We start from the raw sequence: 23,661 nt of genomic DNA, 5'->3' as shown, positions 1-23,661 counted from the left end.
AAACGTACCCAGTGCCTTATTTCAATATTTTGTTTTTGTGAGTCATACAAATTTTCGCACACACAATAAATTATTATTTATTTTTACAAGTTGTGCATCGTAGCGATAATTTGAAACTGATAGTTTTCTCTGAAATTTGATAGAAGCCTCTTATTGGTTATATTATTAATATTATTGTTAATTTTCACGTATTATGTCAGTCACTGCGTCGGTTGTGTCGTGGATAGGTGTGCGCTTTTATTCCTTATCAAGTAGTGTGTGACAAATTGATGGATTATTTTTTGGCAGTGGAACAGGTAAATATTTAGGCAGGAGTTTTAGTATTTATTACCTTTCATGTGTATTTGTTTATACCACATTGTGCGTATGCATCGCGACACCCGGTCGGGTAAAGCGGTCGTTTATGAAGCCGTCGGTCACGGGATCAATTATTATTTAAAAAAATATGTTTTTGTTCCAGTGCAAGAACCAATAGTTTGACTGATTGGCTGATAACCATTCTGCGAAAAAAACTGTTAATAGGTATAACCTCTACTCTCATCACATACTTCGCTTAGGAGCGAAAATGGGCATTTAGTTTTATACAACACTGGGATTTCGGATGAACACGTAGAAAACAATATAATATAAAGAAAATCATCAATCAATAATTATTAAGTTCTACCAAATATAATGCGATAAATTCTGTAGTTTTATTTATACGAATATTTCGTATGTATATTATATCATCATCATCAGCCGGGGTCAATCCACTGCTGGATGAAGGCCTCCCCAAGCTTTCTCCAACTCTCTCGGTCCTGTGTCGTTCGCTGCCACGTATTTCCGCCGAACTTTACCAGTTCGTCAATCCAGCGGCTTTTAGGGCGACCCTGTGGCCGTTTCGTACCCCTTGGGTACCATTGGATGACGGCATTTGTCCAGCGGCCGTCCTTTCGGCGAGCAATGTGCCCCGCCCATCTCCATTTCAGCTGTTTGGCATATTATATATATTTGTATATTATATACTGGACGCCAAATTTTTTTTTGGGATAGGTTTCCCATGCTTTTGTAAAATCCCAGGATTAAAAAATTAAGGATTGTAATCCCTAGTAGATAGCTGTACATATTAACACCCTTTTCCTCTTTTATCCGCTTTAAACACATTTGGTGATAATTAAGGGTGGCTGTACCGAAAGGACATCGGGTAGTGATATAATAGGTAAATCTCGGACTTTGCTCAGTATCGAAAAAATCGCATGGTCTACAAGCGCATACACGAGCAAGATGAGGCTTAGGTAGCTACATATTAATGTCTTTCTTTCTTTTGACCATGTCCGATCCAAAAGGATCATATTATCGGCCTCATATGAACCTGTGATCCACGACATTATAAGTCGACGAGTAAGCCGCTCGGCCATCGTGGGTACATACTACATTCATATTATATTATAATACGGCGTCGCGACACCTTTTGGGGGTGGGGGTGTAGGTACTTATTATCATTATTCAGATTGTATTTTTGTGTATGAAAATCGTTATTTTTATCTGAGATATTTTTTTATTAATAATAAATAAATTAATTAATTCTTCAAAACTACTTGTCGGCCATATTATAATAAATAATGTTATGTTCCTCGGAATTTCTTTAAAGTATTCTGTCTCTAGGTAGTACTGACCGCGGTATTACGGAATGATTCAAAGTCCAGTTGAATACCTCAAGTGCGACTAGGTACTAAATTAAATAATACAGTTATTGCTAATTGGGTCCAATTAACAAAATAATATTATTATTGTTATAATATTTCAAATTTTCTTTGACAATAATTTATTGTCAAATTCTGTAAAAATAAAAGTAGTAGAGTGGACAATGTTAAACTGAATTCGATTTGAATGCTAGTTTTTTTATTAATGTCTGATGACGTCTTGAGGGAGGACATGCTCAGCGTAGGTCAAAATGGAGCTTTTATTCTATTTTCAAAGCATGATCTTGGACATTCCTCAAACGTTGTAGATAATCTATTTATATAATTTTGAAGCCTTGTTATCCTTATATTTATTTTAAACATTTGATGACTGCATAAAGTATTTTTATTGCATAAAATAGTATTCTTTTAAATCTCTCGCTCTAATGTTTAAGAATATAGTCATATTTCAGTACATGCATGTGCAGTGGTGTTAAGATTTTTTACGTTTATTAATTTTTAAACGCATTTATAAAACCATTAGTATAATTTATGTCGACATTATTATAGTGAAGTATTTACGATAAAAAAATATATTGATTTGCACAACAACGAGTGGTCTACTTTTCAGCTGTCAAAATCAGATCCCAGATTGCTTGACATATTGATTCGCCCTTTCTCGTTTAAAATTGAATTATAAAAAAATCTCAAATCAAATATATTAACTATTAGTGTTATTAATAAATAATATACATTCTTGTTATTCATCAGCACTGTCAAAGTCAGACTAGTCCTTCACACAAAAACCGGTGGTTATATCGATTTCCAAAAAATATGCAGCATTGATCTATGCATTACATTTGTAGAAGGTGTGTTAATGCTAGTGTATTATTTATCATGTAACTTATCTATTAAAATCAAACCATTCCCTGTGAACACGACAGACGCGTCAGTATGAACACTCTATAGAACAATGACAGTTCATACATATACAACAACGGGAGGGGCGGAAAAAGTATGACCATTTATTGTGAATGTATCGGCTTTCTACTTGAGTCGGCAATGGTACAACTTATTGTTAATGCGTTATTCTTGTAATTAATTAACAGATAATGATAAACGGATGTCACTGTAAACAACAATGACATTAGGTAAATTGCCATACTACTGGGCTTAATAATCATGCACTTAATCGTTTGCATTATTTTTACCTATAGTTAACTACATAAAGCCGAAACTTCTATTATTTTTAAAGGTAAAGTATTAATAATTATGTTGTTATTGATGTAAATAAAGTAGATATTGCAGCCAAAGTTTAATTGTATCTAGTCTGTACTCTGTACCAATGTACCTGCAACATTATTCTCTTGTCTCGTTTTCATGCATGGTCAATGTAAAGACTCGTCACAAATTAATGTATATTGTGGACATCGAACGGGAATGGAATAATACATATATGTACATAATATGTCATATTTAAGAAATTTTAATAGCAGGGTGCTATTACGATTTTACGAGATTCATACTTACAATATAGATTACCTGCAACACTTTTGAGTAAGTAGTTCTTAAATATTTATTTACTAAATTTTAATTGAAATTAACTATTATTTAGAAGTACATTGTCTTCTTGGTAAACATTTGTAAATCACATATGTTTTTAAATCGATACGCTTCGGATCGTTTCCATACAAGTCGATTATTTTAAGCCTACATTATTAAGAAAAAAAAATAGATTTTGTATAAGTATTAAAATAAAAAATACCAAAGAGTCATCTGAGCCTAAGTATTATAATTTAATTGAATTCAGACTTCACCCACACATAGATGTAGTCGTAGTGTATTCAACTCTATTTTTAATCTTCTACATCTACAAGAAAGGCTTCGGGTAATCCAAAGTTTTTTTTATGTGTAGTTTGACACGATTTATTAATGAGATTTTTGTTTTACCTGGTTTAATATAATATGAAACGGGTCATTCTTCTAACGACTTCGCTTATATTATAATAATATATGACTGTTATTTTACTCGTAGTCAATCTCGTAGTGGACTACCAGGTCTACTGGATGTTTAGTAGATTGTATCAGTCAAATTTCCAATCCCGTAAATTTGGCTGTCCTAAGATTTCTGTTCAGTTATCTACATTGTAAACTCTAAACTACTCTAAAGGCACCCTTCGCCACTTACGTACATCGTATTAATTATATCGTGGAATAAATTAAGGACTGGAAAATATTAATGCTTATTTTCGTCCGAATGAATGTATAGCGCGATCTGAAGCAGAAGTGACATGCCGTTCGTTATTCTGATTGTTTTTATTTTCTATGCATGGTGGTCATATGAGGGAAGGATATTATTTATTTTATAAGGTATTATTGATTGAAAGCTTGACATTGTTAAACATTGGCTAGCAGGACAATGCAGGAGGTAGGCTTATGCAAGAAAATATAAAAAATAAAACATTCCGAATGCCTTCCGTGTTTAGGTAGACAATGTGACTAATAGTAATTGATTTCATTACGAAATTGATGAAAAAGGTTTCATCGTTACCTAATCCTATGCTATATTTTAATTTGGCCTATTCAATACGCAATATTATTTAAGAACCGAATGATTTGAAACACCAAAGTCGGGGGGCTTTTTATTGTCTTTAATCAATTCGTTACGTGAAAATGAGCTTTATGCGTGCTCCGCACAAAGAAAAACAGTTTCGCGTGTTTTTCTTTAATCTCCGGTCACAAAGCCCGAATATTTCGTTAATTTGTATGCGATTGTGTTGAATAAAAGCTTTAAGTTTGTTGTTTTTTTTTTTGTTTTCATCGATACTTAATAGTTTTTAGAAAGCGTAACGTTAGAACTGTTTGTGTCTTTGGCTATGTTATTGACGACCAACCTAGTTAGGGCTGTCACTCTTTTTCAAATAATTAAATAAGGGGTAAAATATGCATATAATATATAATATGTACAAACTGGAGATGGCAACATCGTACAAATGACATATCGCCTCGATTGTGTCATTAATTCATTAATCTCAGAATAAAGTAATAAAAATGAAACTGTGTCGGCACAACATCCCATTAAAATAATTTATCGTAAAATGAATACATACCTACTACGTCTTACGAGGTTGTCATCTTTTAATCCTGTGTATACACAGTTAGGGTTGTCGTTATTCATTGTCCGGTGTCCCTGACTGATGATCACCAGGTTTCGACACTCACATTTGTCTCTCTCCCAAACATCTCCTCGAGATTTTTTATTCCAGTCCAATATTTGATGTTTTCTTTCATCATTTACCTCAACGCCGTTTAATCTTGACGTCCAATGTTAATTGCAGTACCTATACTATGTAATCATCTGCATGATTTCATTCGGAGAGTTGACTCTCGGTCCAGACCACTCGAAACATTTTTCTATGGATCTACATTTCAAATGCTTCAAGCCGGTTTAATGTATTTACTCCACTAAGGGATCTGAATCCATGCTTCAACGCCGTATAGTACAATATAATATGGAACCGTTATCTAATACTGATAATGTGATAATTCATCGCCGTCAGGTATGGTTAATCGTGTGATTAGTACCTATTACTATTCAGGAAATTAAAATTAAGGCTTAAAACTTCCCGGTAATAGCTTATTGATTGTTTCAGTATATCTGCAACAGATCCATTGTCGAAATTTCCAAAGAGAAAGGCTACGTACAACGTAAGGTAGGTATAACTAAATTAACTCCAGAATCAACACTATTCCGGAGAATGTGAGAGAAAGAGACGAAAAATATTGTGGGCTGTATGCATTGATTTGCTTTGCTTACCTGTCGTTTATTATATTAATTTCAATGGCAATTATTAATTAATACGTGCAGGTACAATATTTGTTTGTTTAACGTATTTTGTAAATGTTATGAATTATGATGATATTCCATTATAAAATAGTTAAATAACAGATTAATAATTTATCGCTACTTAATTAATTTCACTCGTTCATATCAATACATAATTGTTTTTGTTTACTATAAATTGTCTGTATACAATTTACCCGCTGTTATTTTCTTTAGTTGTGTAGCTGATTAGATAGGTAGTTCTTATTAATAAAATAAGTAATTTATTCAAGTTACGAGGGTGGGTCAATAAGTCCTTAGAAAAGCCGACAGGTGGCGTGACTAGTACTGTAAGCGGTTTGTTTTCATGCAGCGGCACTACCGATTCAGTATGCTGCGAAGTTTCAATCAGATTGGTCGGGTTGTTGTGTGTTTCTCGTACATTTAAAAAAAAAATTTGCTTGTGGAAAATGGAAAAATGGAAAATGGAGAAAATTGAGTTAAGGGCTGTTATTAAACATTTTAATATAAAAGGGTTAACAGCAAAGGAAATAAAAAATGAGTTGGATTTAGTTCACGGCATATCTGCTCCTTCACTTGCAACTATTTATAACTGGTTAAATGAATTTAAACGTGGTCGTACATCAACAAAGGATGAACCACGCTCAGGACGTCCTGTAGAGGTGACTACACCAGAAATGATCAATAAAATCCACGATATGGTGTTAAGTGACCAAAGATTAAAGTTGAGTGAGATAATTGAGGTTACAGGGATCTCAAAAGGTAGCGTCATTTCTATTTTACATGACAAATTGGGCATGAAAAATATTTCTGCAAGATGGGTGCCGCGTTTGCTCACAGTCGACAATAAACGCAATAGGGTGGTAGCCTCTAAAGCCCTGTTGTCGCTCATGCAACGCAATCCGGATGAATTTTTTCGTCGTTTTGTGACTGTAGATGAAACATGGATACACCACTATACTCCCGAGACGAAAGAACAGTCAAAGCAGTGGATTGCGAAGGCAAACCATGTCCAAAGAAGGCGAAAACCGTAAAATCAGCTGGTGAGGTTATGGCTACTGTATTTTGGGATGCACGTGAAATTATTTTCGTTGACTATTTCGAAAAAGGAAAAAAAATAACAGGGGATTATTATGCATCTTTATTGGACCAGCTAAAAAACAAAATTGAAGAAAAACGGCCTCATTTAAACAGGAAAAAAATCCTCTTTCATCAGGACAATGCCCGTGTTCACACATGTTTACGATCAATGGCTAAAATTGAAGAATTGAAGTTCGAATTGGTCGACCACCCACCGTATTCGCCAGATTTAGCCCCCAGTGACTTTTTCCTTTTCCCAAACTTAAAAAAATGGCTAAGTGGACAACGTTTTTTTTCAAATGAAGAAGTCATCGATCGGACAAATGCTTATTTTGAGGACTTTCCGAAAACTTATTTTTCTGACGGTTTAAAAAATATTGAGAAACGTCTAACCAAGTGTATTGAGCTCCAAGGAGATTATGTTGAGAAATAAAAAAAAAATACAAAAATAAAAACTGTTTTAATGCTTTTTTCTAAGGAATTATTGACCCACCCTCGTATCTCCGACGTTGAGGAACCTTTTGGATACGAATATAATACAATAATTATGTACTTAATTGTATTTAGTAAATAATCAATGTTTGTTGATCATGTAGGTACTTTTAATAATTAACCCCTGTATTTTTTATACTCTTGGTCAGTGTTTCCCAACTTTTTTGTGTCATGTCAGACCTTTCTGTCATTTTTTGAAAATCATAATATTATGTTGTGTACGTATCTCGCATAAAGAAAATAATCGGATGCAATTATTCTGTGCAATTAAAGTCAAAAGGGCGGCGTGAGGTGCGCACTTCACATTTCCCGATGCTCTACCGCTCATTCCCTGTCGTATTGATTGCACGTGCGGCACCCCCACATGTCCCCACGTGAAATCCCCATGTCCAAACGTTCACCGAAATAAATAATTGGCATGTGACTTATGAGAACTTCTATTAGTTGTCGTGTGCGCTCGGCCTTATAATATCCTATACTTACGTTAGTGGCACACCGGTTGGAAAACTCTGCCCTGGGTAACTAAATTTACTTACATAAGTTTCGGCAGGCTTGTCTTTAGCTGTTTTAATTAACGCTTGACTTGGAACGGTTTTATTATTATAACTCGAATAATTAATTATGTATGAATTTTAAATCTCTTCGAGAGTCAGCTATTTTTTTCTGTGGCAACATTCAATTTATATAACCTTAACCTGAAAATGACAATCACTTTTTTGTTGTAATAAGAACAGTTTAATAATTATTATGTTATTATAGGTAAGCTTAAATAATTATTATGAAAATATTGTATGCATTGCGAATTTCTGTTCGTATTGCTGAACGAGAAGAATCGTGATAAATATACGCCAAAATAGCGTTGGATGATCCTAAGTAAATTCAACGGAAATCAGTGTTGCATAATGTGCGGGTGGGTTAAGTGACATAAAAGAGTTGGAAAATCACTTACATAACATATTGCGGAGTTGCTAATTTTGCTGGGATTTGAACGAGATAGGACCGCCGAGTCTTTTTTTTTGATTCTACGAAAGTTGCCATTCATCAAAGCGATCTATACATTCGAGGACGCTGATCGGAACGACGAGGCCGTGCTCTTATGCAATCTTGTCCTTAGATTGTTTCTTTTATGATAATAGTTTTGTATCCGGACCTCTTTGTCCTGGGCGTCTCCCGTATGTGATACGTTATAAGACGTGGTATTGTTTGTTATTACCGTTAATCACTTGGCTAAAATACTCAAGCTCTCTGTGCTATTTGGTGTGTAGGCGATAACTATCTTCGAAATAGAGAGCATCAGTTGTTTATTCTCCCAAGGTGCAGAACCAACCTGCCCACTGGTAATGCCAATTGGGAGGGCGATAACTTACTATGTTCAACCAAATTGCTTCGGGTGTTGATATATTCCACTTGCGTGAGGGTGAGTTTAGGTGGACGCTATTTTATAAATTCTTAAAATAGGGTCTCCTTAGCAAACTCGGTGTGTTTCTTTGAACTTCTATAGATGTATAATTCTATTTTCACTGCTTTTGTATGTTTATAATAGGTATGTTCTCTTTTTATATTTTAATTTCTATCGTTTTTATTACTTTTTTTCTTTATCGTTTCATGTCGTGTTGTGAACGTCTTAAACTTATAATTTTTGATGTCCACAATATGTTAAAAAATAAATTGAAATTGTATATATATTTTATGCATACGTCGATACACCAAATGACTTAAAAGATTTTATCCTTTTGCATGCATTTTCTTTCATAGCCAATGCTTCTAAATACAGCTTGAAAGAGGAGATGTGTATCTACATAATATCGGGGTGATTTGTAGTTCGCTAGGTGTTCGGCTATCTCTATACCATGACGACAAAACTATAAAATACATAACAACCAAATGCCTATCACTACCGCGGTCAATGCAATAAATGAAAAAAATACTCATTTGCATTTTGATAACAGACTAATGTGATAACTCGATAACGCGCCGAAGAAATGGCGGTATTGGTGTCACGGTCTGAGAGTGCCAGGTCGCCTGCGGCGCTCGCCGGACCTCTCACAACGATCGCCCGCCGGTCGTCACTCTGGCTGCTCGGTGGACGATTAAAAAAAAATCTTTTTTCTCTCACACAACTGATCGGCGTCATACTTTTTACCTTCTGCATCCCGGATACAAATCGTAATACATTGTGTGATGAAATAATTTCGTATCGGATGTTTTTCTTCGGTTTAATACTATTTTCACGGGACGCATCGTGAGAATTTTTTCAATCTACGTAGGTAGAAATAAATAAAGTAAAACATGATATGATACAGCTACGATAATAAGAGTATGTATAAACAAGTAATACATAATATTTAATAATAGAAACTTTTCAGTAGTGAGTAGAACAATTTCAAAATTATAAACTTGGATAACTGTTATTGGGTGAGTTAATAGAATATAATGTATTATAACTTTGCACTTGTTTGCACTCTTTACTAATCCTGATACGTTCTTTGCCTGATAACCTCGCATAAAATTAGATCAAATGATATTTACTTGTATTAATATAATATGTAATAATACTTAAATATACAGATACTTAATATATATAAAATGAATATTTTTAGAATATATTACATCGTATAGTAAAATCGATATTGCGTTTTTTTTTAAATATGGTATGCTGCCTACCTAATATATTTAATTAATCAAATAAAACGTACTGTCAGCTTATATGGGTCTTCATCTGATTAGTTTTCTATAATTTGGCAACATCAAGAATCAGAAGATTGCCGACATTTTGTAATAAAATACAATGCTTAAATATCAAGATTCAAAATCAAGTCCAAAGAAGATTTAAAAAAACTTAATTGTCATTTTTACTTATACTGCTATTATAATAACTTAATAATATTCCTGGGCTCTTCTTGTTACCTTGGTACGACACGACTATGATAAGAAACGATGTCTTTCAAATAGATATTTACTAGTAGTACTAAATAGAAGTTTTTTTTTTATGTAAAGTATCAAAGACAATGTTACTTGTACTCTTTCGTTGTAATAACAGTTATCTTTCGTTTGAAGATTGTTTGGATGCTTGGAACAGACATACGTACCTATATTAATTTTCACAATATTACAGGACTGGCAACAACTTATATTCACTTCATCTTCTTGCGTCGTAATTCACGATAAAAACATGTCACTATATGATGTATTAAGTAGTTATATCGATTTTTCTCATTAGAATATAATATTCGTATTGCGTAAGCGGGTGGGAACACTGCGTTTTTGTGGGGTAATCCCATATTTTTTTTTTAATTGGGGCTTGAAAAAATCTGTCCGAAATTTCAATACCTAGACTACCATCATTAGGTTCAGTATTGATATTCATTGTAATATAATTATTTCTCACATTTACCAGTCAATTTATCTGGTAGGTACATCGACCAGGTACTTGGCGTGAGAATGCGGATGAAGCGCCGGTGCAGCAGCCAGCAATGCCATTTATCAACAGAAGAAAGTGCTCGCTGCTCACCACAGTACACACTTTTTTTTCTCTTGCAGTATTTCGTCAGACCGCTCACAAAATAAATCCTAAGAACGAATCTGTTATTACTTTCATTTAGTCATATTTTTATCGACGTTTTGTCGCCGACCCATACAAACATGACTGAATGAATGGTCTGAATAACTGCCGTGTTTCGTCAATTTGTGATAACTGAAAAATGATATTTTTCGTTAGAAGAATTTGAACCGTTAAGTTCGTCCCGTAACCTGACATAAGAAACTGCAAGGATATATTTTAGCAACATAATTCTACAGTTTCATTTTTATTTTATTATTTATCACACGAGATGAAGACCCGTTTCACACGGGACACTTGTGTGGCGCCACCAGTGTGGCGAGATTCCGCATTTCCACTTTATATGTAAAGAGGAATCTCGCTACGCCGGTGGCGCCACGCAGGTGTCCCGTGTGAAACGGCCTAATATTGTAAGAACTAGGTAGTTACGTTAAAATTATTTTCTTAAAAGATCGTATAAACATTTAAAAATGAACGTACCGTTTAGTTAAATGCATGCTGATTATTTTTGGGTAGGTACTGGCAAAGGGTCTTTGCTAAACGATTATATTTAAATCATTTATATTGACTGTAAAATGATTGAATGACAAATAATGTTTGTTGTAGATGGGTACGTGGTTATAAAAACATTACGTTTCATCTTAGTAAGGCACATAAAAATCGTTCACATCACACATCGTTCGCTTTTTGCGGAAATTGTTAAAATCTCAATATCCGGGTCACATTATCAATTCATGAACATTCAATCTTCCTTAATTTTACCGCAATGTTATTGAATAAGAATAAGTGTATCAAAATATTCGATCTCCATTTATCACAACAGTGATAACAAAATAATAAATATTCAAATGCGCGCGTGGATTCTGTTTGATAAGAGTGTGTATAGATCGCATTATAATATGCTAGTGTACATAATTTTATTTTTATTTTGGGGGAAAGAAAACAGTCCGATAATGATAAATACATACTAATTGATTGAATATGATAATTAAACGAACAAGCACGTCGAATATGGCAGATGGCATATATTAAATCATTAGATTCGCTGTAGCCGTGATAATATGAGTGTCGGATAATATAATAATAGTTTTGGGTGTAATTATAATCCCTTTGGCTGAGATGGTACATTGTATGTAATAGTGCAGGATCCCATAGACTTGTCGTATACATAATATGCGGAACGCATTCTGACAATTGGAATTGGTTCTAGGGGTCACCAAGATATATAATGTCGATGTTGCCAGGCGATATTAGTGGTAATTTTTTTTTTATTGAGGTTTTAATTTTTTTTCTTATAACCCACCAAAAATTGTTCTGAGTTCTTCAATAAAACCAAGACCGAATCAGGAATTGATTGAAAATGCAATAATTGTACCATGCCATCGGCATGGTCGTAGAACGGTTCGTCCCATTTGAAAAAATAAAAATAGCGGGTACTGCAATGTGTTCAAAATTATCGATTCTTAGGATCCTCCTTGGCTTAAATTTTTTTATTTAGTACCATTTTTGTATAGAATCACCCAGATTCCGAACCGTTCTACGACCGTGCCGATGGCATGGTACAATTATTGCATTTTCAATCAATCCCTGATTCGGTCTTGGTTTTATTGAACAACTCAGAACAATTTTTGGTGGGTTATAAGAAAAAAAAAATTAAAACCTCAATAAAAAAAAATTGACCACTAATATCGCCTGGCAACATCGACATTATATATCTTGGTGACCCCTAGAACCTATTCCAATTGTCAGAATGCGTTCCGCATATTATGTATACGAAAAGTCTATGGGATCCTGCACTATAATATGTATGCTATTGTTTATTGAGTATTGGATGCAATGTACATACTGTAAGACAATAAGTTAATGGCCCACCAAACCATACCTCCCGATCTACAGTCAGCCATAATCGGGAGTAACATAGGAGTCCGGGACCCTATGTTTGATGTGAGGCATCAGTATCTTTTATCACCGGAAATGTCTCAAGAGCGGGGTTACCTAAGACTGGGGTCGCCATGCTCTTAAGTGTGCCTTGACTGAATTTACACGACTAAGTTAATAATCCCAATGGAATAGACGAGCACGCCCACGTTAATTTAAAAATTGTAAAATATGTATGTATATTGTAAAAAAAAAACAAAAGCCAATATGTAATACAAAGCTGCCGATAAATCTAAGTCTAAGGGCCAAAGCACAATGCGAGTGGTCGTACGATGCGCGCTTGGCGCGAGAGGCGTAAGAAGCATGTGCCGTTTAGCCCCCTGTGCCGTACGCGCATTGCACGACTTCTTGCAGTGTGCTCCGTCACGAAGTGAAGAGATATTCGCGTTGACCAGGTTGGACGATCATATGGGCCCAACAACTGGTTGCACCGACTTGAGGAGCGCTTCCTATGCGATGTACAATGCAAACCAACCGTTATTTAGGTACGTTACATAAAACAAGAAAAACAAATTAGAGTGGAAGACGACATTATTGTCTTGTAATACCGTGAAATGTGCGCTGATTTTTTACAACAAACTGTCAATCGCTGCTTTTTTTTTTACTGCATAACCATTGTTAACTGAAACAATAATAATAATATGTTATTAGTTGCCTTAGAGATCAATTCAAGTTAAATACATAATATTGTAGCGTGGACGCACCTGCACAGTTCAATTTACCATATTATATTATCAATATCATACATTTAATACCAATTATTGCCATGCATACCTACCATGTTTTTATAATAAAAAATATAATATATAAGTAGCCTCCTGGTTTATTTTACTGATGTAATTTTGTTTGTTCTTTTATGCGTAGGTACCTATTTTAAATAATACACATTATCCGACGTTTGATTAAATGTTGTTAATGTTTTCACATTCCTTGGATAGGATTCAATTATATCAGGGTTATAAACATTTCAAAGTAATGAAAGAATCCGTAAAATGCTGTTTAAGAGGTAAGATTACAAATGAAAGGAACTTTTCTCTGAGAGTATTTTGTTCATATTGTCTGAATTGAGAGCATTTGAAATCATATAAGAGTTTTAAATGAAATCCGTCTGCAAATTTTTGCTAATCCATCTTCAACCGTGACACAAAATTTGGTCCGGTTTTAACATACTTACCTATTACAGATACCGATCGGCGATCACAAAATATATTTTTTTGTTTTTATGGGACGCCTACCTACAGACTGCGTTGATCTGATGCAAATCCCTACGATGTTTGAAAAGTTCACAGCAAGCCGTTGCTTACCGTGCCTCGTCGCAGCCATATTTAGTACCTAGGTACCAATCAACCACTCTTAGGAATCATATGTAGGTATATCTGGAATGATTAAGGTATTTAAAATGAAAATATAAGCCTGGCATTGTTATGAGCCATTTTGCCAATCCGAACAGTCTTTTTCTCTGGCCAGATTTCTAATATTCGAAATGTAATATTGCTTTTATGTTTTGAGATATTGACCGTTCGTTTTCGAAGGTACCTACCAACATTGTAATAAAATGCAGTCATTTATTTGCTTCACGTGATGAGATAGTCTCGCCGAGCACTTTCCAATTGTACGAGAGTCTATTTCAATTGATTCGAATCGATATATCAATATGACTTTAGGTCGGTAATCAGTGCATTCAAACGTACATTTTGAAAGTATTTATTTCTTTTCCTACAGTGAGTTAGCAAATAATATCTTCTTGAAAAAAGTGTATAGTGTATATTAATTAAATTTGCGAAATATTCCTATTGGGTTTTTTGCCACATTGATAATGGTTGATTGGAGTCCATAGACTATATATACTCACTATATAGTCACTTATTATTTTAACTTCATGTATATTATAGGTAAAACGTTATACAGGGACATTGTTGTACGCTAAAAACGATTTTCAGTTGTGTTGGTGTTCTTTGGTAGTATTGACACAGGTGTGCATGAAGAATTAAGATAAATAAGCTTATTTTTATGACTTATTGTTTTAATAAAATATGGAATAAAAATGCGTACATTTGAACATAGGTACCTATATATTATTTACTTATACTAACTGATAGTTACAATTCAATGAAAAATACAATGTTTTCAAATTTATGAATTATCCTTAACGATATCATTATCGTTATTTAACAGATTAGTTATAAATTTATGGAGAACTAAACAATTAAAGACAATTATAGTACCGTAAATACATAATTTCGTTGGCAATGTCATTTAATTATATATAGTAATCATTAGGACTTCGGAGAACAATAATTACAAATAGCATTTTCAACTATAAGTATAATGCTGTTAAAGTAAAATAAATAATAGGAAGAACATAATTTAATCGTGTATTACTATTTATTTAGTTAGGATTGGGAATATACAATGTTTTGGAATTTATGAATTAGCCTTAAGGGCGGACATGCTCAGCGTAGGTCAAAATGGAGTTTTTATTGCAAGATTTTTTGGATTTATTAACTTAACACACTGAAATATGATTATATTCTAAAACATTAGATCGAGAGGTTTAAAAGAATACTATTTTATGTAATAAAAATATTTTATGCAGTCATCAAATGTTTAAAATAAATATAAAAGATAATAAGCCTTCAAAATTATATAAATAGATTATCTACAACGTTTAAGGGATGTCCAGGCTTATGCTCTGAAAATACCATAAAACCTCCATTTTGACCTACGTGGCGCATGTGGGCCCTTAATTACTTATTCTCCGACTTGGCACGAACATTTTACAACCTAAATAGCGCGCCGTGATGCGAAGAAGGGTTGGAAAGCACTGATTTATGCTATGTAATTAGTAATTATGCATTATAGAACATACAAATTAGGCTATTTATTTATAGAAGAAAGTGACCAGGTATTGGAGTTTGGCACTGTGCACGATATAGTCTAAGTACCTCGGGCGCTGGTAGCATTGCATGGTTTGTTTATAAAAAATGGCGGTTTCAAAGGAAGAAGAACCAAAAGAAGAAGAAGAAAGTAGGTACATACAATAAATTCATACAGCTCATTCGTTGTTATGGAGTTTAATCAGAATGAATGGCGTGCAAAGTGCCTGTTAGTGATTTCCTCGAGAAAGTTAAACATGATCATTTCCAATCAACTCTGATTATTCAGCCCGTGTACATACCTACATACTGACCGTCTGCAGACTCTCGGTCATTCCCACTCCATAATATGCAATTTCGCAGTGGGTACTTGGAAATATTTAGTCATTTTGTTATTGTTATTTTGGGCAGATAAACTTCTGTCGGCATTTTATTATCAGAATTCTAGCAATTTTTATTTAGATTAGGTACTTATCAGATGCGCTACTACATACCTATAACATTGGTCAGCGACGAATGCTCGATATTAAATATTTAATTAATGTTTATATTGAATTTGTTTTACAGACTACAATTCAATTACATATTTATAGTATGCACTCATTGATTTGTGATCATAATTGAAATTTGTATTAAAACAACTAGCGCCGCACTGTGGAGATAAGAATGATACATTATAATATTAAAAAAATATTTAAGTTAACTGAACATAATATTCAGTTTATTATGAATTTTTCGGGTTACGTCAAATATTCCTCGTGCTTTACTTGGATTACTATTTATTCTATGTACCTATATTTTAACACTTTTATCACTGTAAAAGTCAAATTTATCATTTCATTTTACGCTCCCGTGGTGTACGGATCTTTTTATTTATTAATACTCTGGCACTGATCAAACCGCGTGTATTCCTTGATTACGTTAATATGAATTGTGTTGTTAATTAGATAGGTACACAGTAGGTATTGTAATGCAATTTAATTTTACTAAGTACTTTGCGAACAAGTTTCTTTGAAATAATATACCAAAGTAACGTTAATTTTAATGATTTTTTTAAAATGACAAACAGCAGTAGAATATTATCCATATTCACTGCAGCAACGCTTCGTAGAAACCGCGAATGCTTACTTAGTACCGTTTGCTATTTGTATAGTATCAGCTATTCTGTAAGTGGTTATCATTCTAGCTACTAACTTGCATTGCAGCACATTCCTGGCGATAAATTACTAAACTGCTTTAACCTCAAATAATAATGTACATACCCGTTTTTAACTAAGCTGAACGTGTCAGGAGTTTTGCTATTCTACTCACACATATTGCAGCAGATATTATGATCTTGTTAATTGTCTTCGACAGCTGATCTTCGTCATATTTGACATAGCCGATAAATGGGCAGGCGAACATACCTATCATTGATGTCTTACATTTTGGAATACCTATTGATTCTCATCCTATTCAATGCCTTCCAGACACCAAACACCAAACGGAGTATATATTCCGTTACCCTTAGTCGGGGAAAGAGTACAACGTTCTGGACCCGAGTCTTATCAGTTCAGCATTGTGACTATGCAGTAGTCTTGGCCTACTATTTCATTTTGACTGTAACTGCTCACCTGTGAATATAATAGGTATTGCAATATGACGTTTGTTAATAATATTACCTACCTCCATGTTCTGGTAGTGCATGTTCAATCCGGGTGGTATATGCTGCAAAAATCGTATAATATGAAACGAATGTACTGAATGACCTTTTGACCATTGGGATAGTTACGGAATTTAGTATCAACATTGCAGTGAAACTCGGGTCTCAGTGGAGTTTGGATGGTTTATAAAAGTTGTTTATAACTTAGACCACGTCATATAAAAATTTACGGCACGTGTTTCGGTCACTCGATAATGTCTACCGAGTAACACAGGCGTACTTACCCAAATTTACGTGTGAGTTTACTTGACGTAGTGTTATAATTAAATTTTTAATCATTTCCAATGCTGGTGGCGGTAGAATAGTTTGAGAAATGGATAGGATTGAAAATGTTGCAATATATGATATAGAAAATATTTGTTTATATAATATCGTTATAAATTGTCATATTATACCACAGGGTAAACCCAGAATCTCTTGAAAAGAGCTTAAATGGTTTTAATAAACAACTTCAACTCAACGGCGCCAATAGTTTGTTTATAGGTATTAATGGAAAAATAATAATATACTGATTATATTTTCACTTTTCTCGCGCAGCTTGGTCTAACTGGGTTTGACATGAATGAAAAATATAAATGATTTGGGGGCGCGATGACGTCGGCCGACCCAGTTCGCGATTCACCTCTGACGCCGCGGCGGCCTTGGCGTCGCTGCGGTCGCCGCAATTCGACTCCGTTGGGCAATCCCTCGCCGTTATTAGCGAGGAACCAGACCGTTTAGCGGGGACTCGAACCGGTTAATTGATTGTAAATCACTGGGCGAAACCTGACGGCCGCTTCGGAAGTTATTTATACCAATTCGCTTTTTCATTGTTTCCGACTATAATAAATTTTTAAACGGACTTCCGGAAAATAATTTGATATAATTGTACGGCTATGGAGTCATTTATCTATTTTGAACGATGTTAACTGTTGTTAATATTATTAATGAACGTGGAGTTATGAATGTTGTGATAATGTTACATATAGGAAAAACTGTCTGTCTGCATTATGAAGTACTTACACATTATCAGCAAATAATTGTAAACGGATGTTAATACTTACTATACCTATAAACACTACAAATTATATCATACAACATTATTGGCGAAGGAACCGTCATGTAGCTAATTATAAATTAAAAATAACGTATTAATTGAGATAGCTTTTATTTGTCACATAGAATAATATTGTACCTAGTTTAATAATTATTCATGTACCAACTATTTTACAATATTTTCAATTTTAATTATGAGTGAAAAACTATTTCGGCCTTCGCCCCTGTATATTTGACAACGGTGAAAAAGGGGTTGTTATATTTTATTCCAGGTTAATTATTAAATGCTTGCAATTTTTTGCAATTGAAAGTACGTGGACATAACATTTGTGAAAATAGTTTTCACATCTTGCAAATGTGTAGGTATATTGCACGGAAATAAAAATTATTACATTTACCTATAGGTATGCAATTGACTCACAATTAAAGTGGTCAAGTATAAGCATGCAAGAAAATAATTGTTTGAACGTGTAGGTAGCAGTGGCGAAGGGTGGAGGTAGAGGCTGTTAAGATTCACTATAAATAGTGCACACTAAACTTTTTTAGTTATATGTATTTGTTTTTATTGAACTAAGCTACAATTTACAGATGGTGTTAGTTAGTTTTTAAAAATCAATTAAATAATGCCTAAACGAAACCATAATAGTTTTGGTCTAATTTGGGCAATACGACAAAATTGTGCATACTTTTTCATTCATAGTTATTTCAGTTATTTGTTTTCGTTGGATTAAAAATACATAGTACACATATTGTTGGTAAATTTTTTTAATTCATTAAGCCCTGACTAAACCAAAGTATAATAAATAAAAAAATATTATTCTATTTATTAAATATTCCAATTTATGTATGATTTAATTGCATAATTTTAGATATTTTATAGATAGACATGTATTTTTTGACTATTATCTATTATGGCTTGGTTTCTCAGGGTTTAATTGAATTTTAAAAACTAACCAACACTATTTGTAAATTGTAGTCTTATTTCAATGAAAACAAATATGTATGTCTGAAAAAGTTTAATGTGCACTGTTTATGGCGGATCTTAACAGCCTATCTCCACCCTTCGCCACTGGTAGGTAGCTACAATTAAATCACACGTACGTATTTGCAGTCAAGGTGGTTAGAACTTAGAATGAACATTACGATTTGGCGCTGTCACCTGACCGTAGTGCTTATATCTACACATTGCATTGAACAGCATAACCGATTTTTTATTATTCATTGTAATTGCAACTCCGAGAACTGGAGTAAAGATGTGTACAAAAAGCGAAAGCCTTGTTTACATACGTGGCTTTGATTTAAGAAAATCAATTCCGTTAATTGGGCTCAAATATTAGTAAATTATTTATATAGGATTTGCAGTTTTTGTATGTATTTTAATAAGGTGTGCAAATATAATAGGTATAGAGTATTTGCTTTACAGGTTTGCACTCCGGCTCTAGGATGAAAATGATATAATATATTCTAAAAATATTATTTTTACATTGACTTATTATTTGTCTATTTATTTATTAGATACTAGGTACATAATAATACAAGTAAATATTATTTGATCTAATTTTAGGCGAGGTAATCGGGCGAATCAGTATTATAGTAAGCAGTGCAAAAAAGTGCAAAGTTATAAAACGTGTACCTACTTCTACCTACGTCCTACTCTATTATTAAAATATCGAATATTAATTAACCATCACCTGTTTCGACGATCAATGTAGGTATTGGAAATTGTTTGATTGTGAATTGTGTGCTTCTTAATAATCAATTAGGTGGGTACCGAGTATTTTTTTCCTGTGACTTTATTTCATTTTTCAGTACCTAGATATAGCAAAAAAAATAATTTAATAAACTTTAATCTTGAAATTCAGCCAAGTTAACGTCGAATCCACTGAAAATAATAATACCATTATGTCTCTCCACAATTCAGTTGAAAGTGTTCATTAAAAATACGTACAATCAATAAATCACATTCGTTATCTCAGATAATGTTGTCTAGTAACAATTTAATTACATACTTACTGCAGCCCCGATCCGTTAATGTAATTTTCCTTATCGTTATCAGTCACTTAGTGTAGCAACTTACCTACGTAGCTTGCTGTTAACGCAATCTTATTTGTGCATTATGGACGTAGTGACACTGCACAAGATGACAAAAGGTACATAACTATTTACAGCCAGGCGCACACACAAGTGGGGGATTTCGGATCCGGATCCCCCACAGAAACCGAAAAATACAAACTATTTAGCTGAATGTAATGTTATTTCTTCTTCCTCTTTGTAAAGACCTCATGACTTGGAACAGACTTCTCAACGGGTTGACTCACTCATTTCAGCTTTTACGACACGCAAGACCTGTGACCACTGCAAGAACCGTGACCCTCATGAATTGATGCAACCATCCAATGTTTGCTTTAATATTATGATGCGGCCTATACCGTCGTGGGTCCCAGGTTCGAATCTTGGGCCTGGCACATACACATATTCTTTTTCAATTTGTGTTTGCGGTGGCTTACATCCATTTCTCGTAAAAACAATAATCTGTTAAAACAAACCTACACTCTGTGGAGGCCCATATGATTCTATTAGGATCGGACATGGTCAAAAATAAAAATATCTATAAAACAAAACAGCGCGGACGACAAAGACGGATAGACGGAAGACAGGTCGCAATAACTTGGTGGTGAACACCCTTAATTATACCTGCAGGCCAGGTCTTTATATCTATACTTAAAGTGCGGAGTGCCTGGGTATGAGTAATGTATCCGGAACAATGATGGAGGGGGGAAACATGGTCGACACCTGCTAGATTTTCTTAATCCCGTCCCCTCCCGCCGCCACAACAATCAATAATAAATTATTAAGGATATTTTTTCGAATTGTACCCCCCTCGAAATCGTCTTTCTGCGTGCGCTCGATGACGGCTAAAAGCAGTGTAGCATTTTAATGCAATCATTGTTTTTGTAGCTATTTATTAATAATACTATGTTATCTCTTATTTTCCTCGCTAACTGCTCAACTTCAAGATGAAGGTTTGCCGTATCTTTTTGTTACAAGGCATTGGTACGGGGAGCTTTAATCAATTTATCTATCTCATTAGTAGGATAGTAAAACGATGAATATATAATTTTTTTTCAATATAAACTAATGATAAAAATGTATACTTACTGTAATCTATTCGGAAGAAAAATATACCGTTCAGCAAACCTTGCTTTCACCTTTGACTTTACTATGACTTCACTCTTTGACTTCTTCATCGCTCGAGAAACGCTGTTCTCGAAGATTTTTTCAATATTCGAGGGAACCAGTTCAGGCAGTGGTGCATTCAGTGACGTAGATCCTGACATACCGACTGATTTTTAGACCCATACGATAAACAGATACAAATACACGCATTTGAACGATTTTTTTTTAACTCGACGGTTGATTCTACTATAAAAAGATCAAGGTGTACGTGTATAATACTTATTCGCAATTTCTGCCTTAATTGCTCAAGTAACGCATGACCTGCTTACTCCTACTGGTTGTTGTGAACCTCTTGCAATTTGTAAAATTCATTATATTCGAATGCGGAAAGGAAAAAGGGCGTAATCCACACAAATTAAATTTTACAGGAGACACAAAAACGTTTTTGTAATGGTTTTCGGTGAAAGTTAAAATACAAAATAGACATCACCTTGAAGTGCATGATAATTAATAATTTGAGTTTGATATCCCTAAGCTGATATTAATAATTGAGTTAATTAAAAAAAAAAAAACCAACAAAAATGTTGGTTATGTCGTTTTACCCACATAATTTTTTATTGCTAGCTAAATTTAGATAATAAATCGACATCTGCAACTTAAATTCTTTGGACACACCGTGTATTTAGTCGTGTACTATGCAATAAAACCTATTTTGAAAAAACTGAAGGGTTACGCCCCTTTTCCTTTTTACAGTCGAATTATGAATAAAGAAATTTGATTTTTTTTTTATTTCACCGTGGATTAAAAACATGTGCAAATATATCTACTTGCAAATAAGTGTGGTAATATTTCATCGGAGTCTAAGCAGCGACGTGTCATCTTGTGGGATGTTGTTTTGATAAAAATATGTACCTACGTCAATCTACATTTAATTTAATAGCAATTATTGTAAGTGTGGACATACGTTGTATCAAATCTTTCAACCAAATAATTGCACGTACCTACCTACTTTTGTCCAGTTGTCCACATACAATTAAAGAAATTTATTGTTGGATGAGTTGAAATAGATTCAGTGCTCGGAAAGAACGCGTTGGCGTTTTGAGTGTTAATTTATATCGGACCCGAATCTCTAACACCTCTCTCTGTATGTATTTGCATGTCAGCCAAATACTTTTTAATGTGAAGTAAATAAAAAATATAAAAACCTGAATAATATTGAAGATTAAAAAAAATATTAACGTCAACCTTGATTTGTCCCGCTGATAATTATATCGGAAGGAACAAAGGATTTTTGAATGTCTTTCGGCTGGGCGGGCATACATTCTTATTATTTATTCAATCCCTATTAATAAAAAAATTGCGTAATTTTGAAACTAATAGATAAAATTGTAGAAAAATTTGCGGGATTCCAACTCACGCCTTTCACTGTCCGGGTGAGTTAACCCTATATGCCATTTTAATCCGCCAATGAGCCATGCAAAGTATTCATAAAACTGCGTTTGGCTGTTGTGTTTCAAATTCTGAAAGTGGAAGGGCAACAAATTTTTGTGATTGATCAAGGTAATTAATTATACAAATTACTAATACTATTACTATATCATTACAAAACAATAATTGTATATTGACCATAAATAACTTTTGATAAAACTGATTCGAGAGTAATTCGAGTTTACAGCCAATTAAATGATTTACACCTGTCGATCTTACTTTTATCCATTCCTGCCTTGGTGAGTTGTTATAAAGTAAACCAACATAATATGGCTTATTTGTCGTCTAGTAACAATTTTTTGTTATTTTTCCGTCAAGTGAAATAAGAAATTTGTTAATAATTGTTATTTTGTTCATTGATTAACCTGTGACCTAGGAGTCAGGAAAAGCAATATACGACATACGTGTATGGATATAGGTATTATGGCCAAGTCAAACATAACACCGATGATTGATGGGTTTTCTTCGCTTGATAACTGACAAGCAGTAGTCGTAAAATCATTATCGGTTTATTGTGTTTTATTTGTTTCTAAAATTACCCAGTTTTCATTTCTTTTAAGAATGTGTACACACTATCTGATTCGTAATAAAATTATTACTCATTGGAGAAAATATTTCCGATTTTGTGCACACATTTGTGGTTTTGGAATACCGACATAAAATTACCCATCTTAGAATATTTTATGGTATTCAGAAGAATGCATTACTATCTAAACATGGTTTCTCAGTCATGAATTTTTAGTCAAGATATCAATGAGGTAATAAAGCACACACATTACTTACTTAATCCGCTTAAGGTGACGCATCAG

At 33.8% G+C, this 23,661-nt stretch overlaps 1 protein-coding gene across 3 annotated transcripts in view; it reads left to right on the top strand.

Moving 5' to 3' along the window:
• LOC147078014 (uncharacterized) overlaps positions 1 to 23,661 on the top strand; it is a 173,934-nt gene that overhangs the window by 37,177 nt on the left and 113,096 nt on the right. The window contains exon 1 of one of the 3 annotated variants that reach the window (XM_085961105.1): positions 211 to 296. The exons of the other annotated variants lie outside the window; for them this stretch is intronic. The gene's annotated coding sequence lies outside the window, so the exon portion shown is untranslated. Of the gene's footprint in view, positions 1 to 210; positions 297 to 23,661 lie in introns of those variants that run through there. 3 annotated transcript variants of the gene reach the window in all.

The sequence above is a fragment of the Rhyacophila brunnea genome, unplaced genomic scaffold, assembly GCF_057557595.1.
Source record: "Rhyacophila brunnea isolate RB1 unplaced genomic scaffold, BYU_Rbru_1.0 scaffold_12, whole genome shotgun sequence".
Lineage (NCBI taxonomy): Eukaryota > Metazoa > Arthropoda > Insecta > Trichoptera > Rhyacophilidae > Rhyacophila > Rhyacophila brunnea.
The sequence above is the reverse complement of the archived record's forward strand: the minus strand, read 5'-3'. Positions and strand labels throughout refer to the sequence as shown.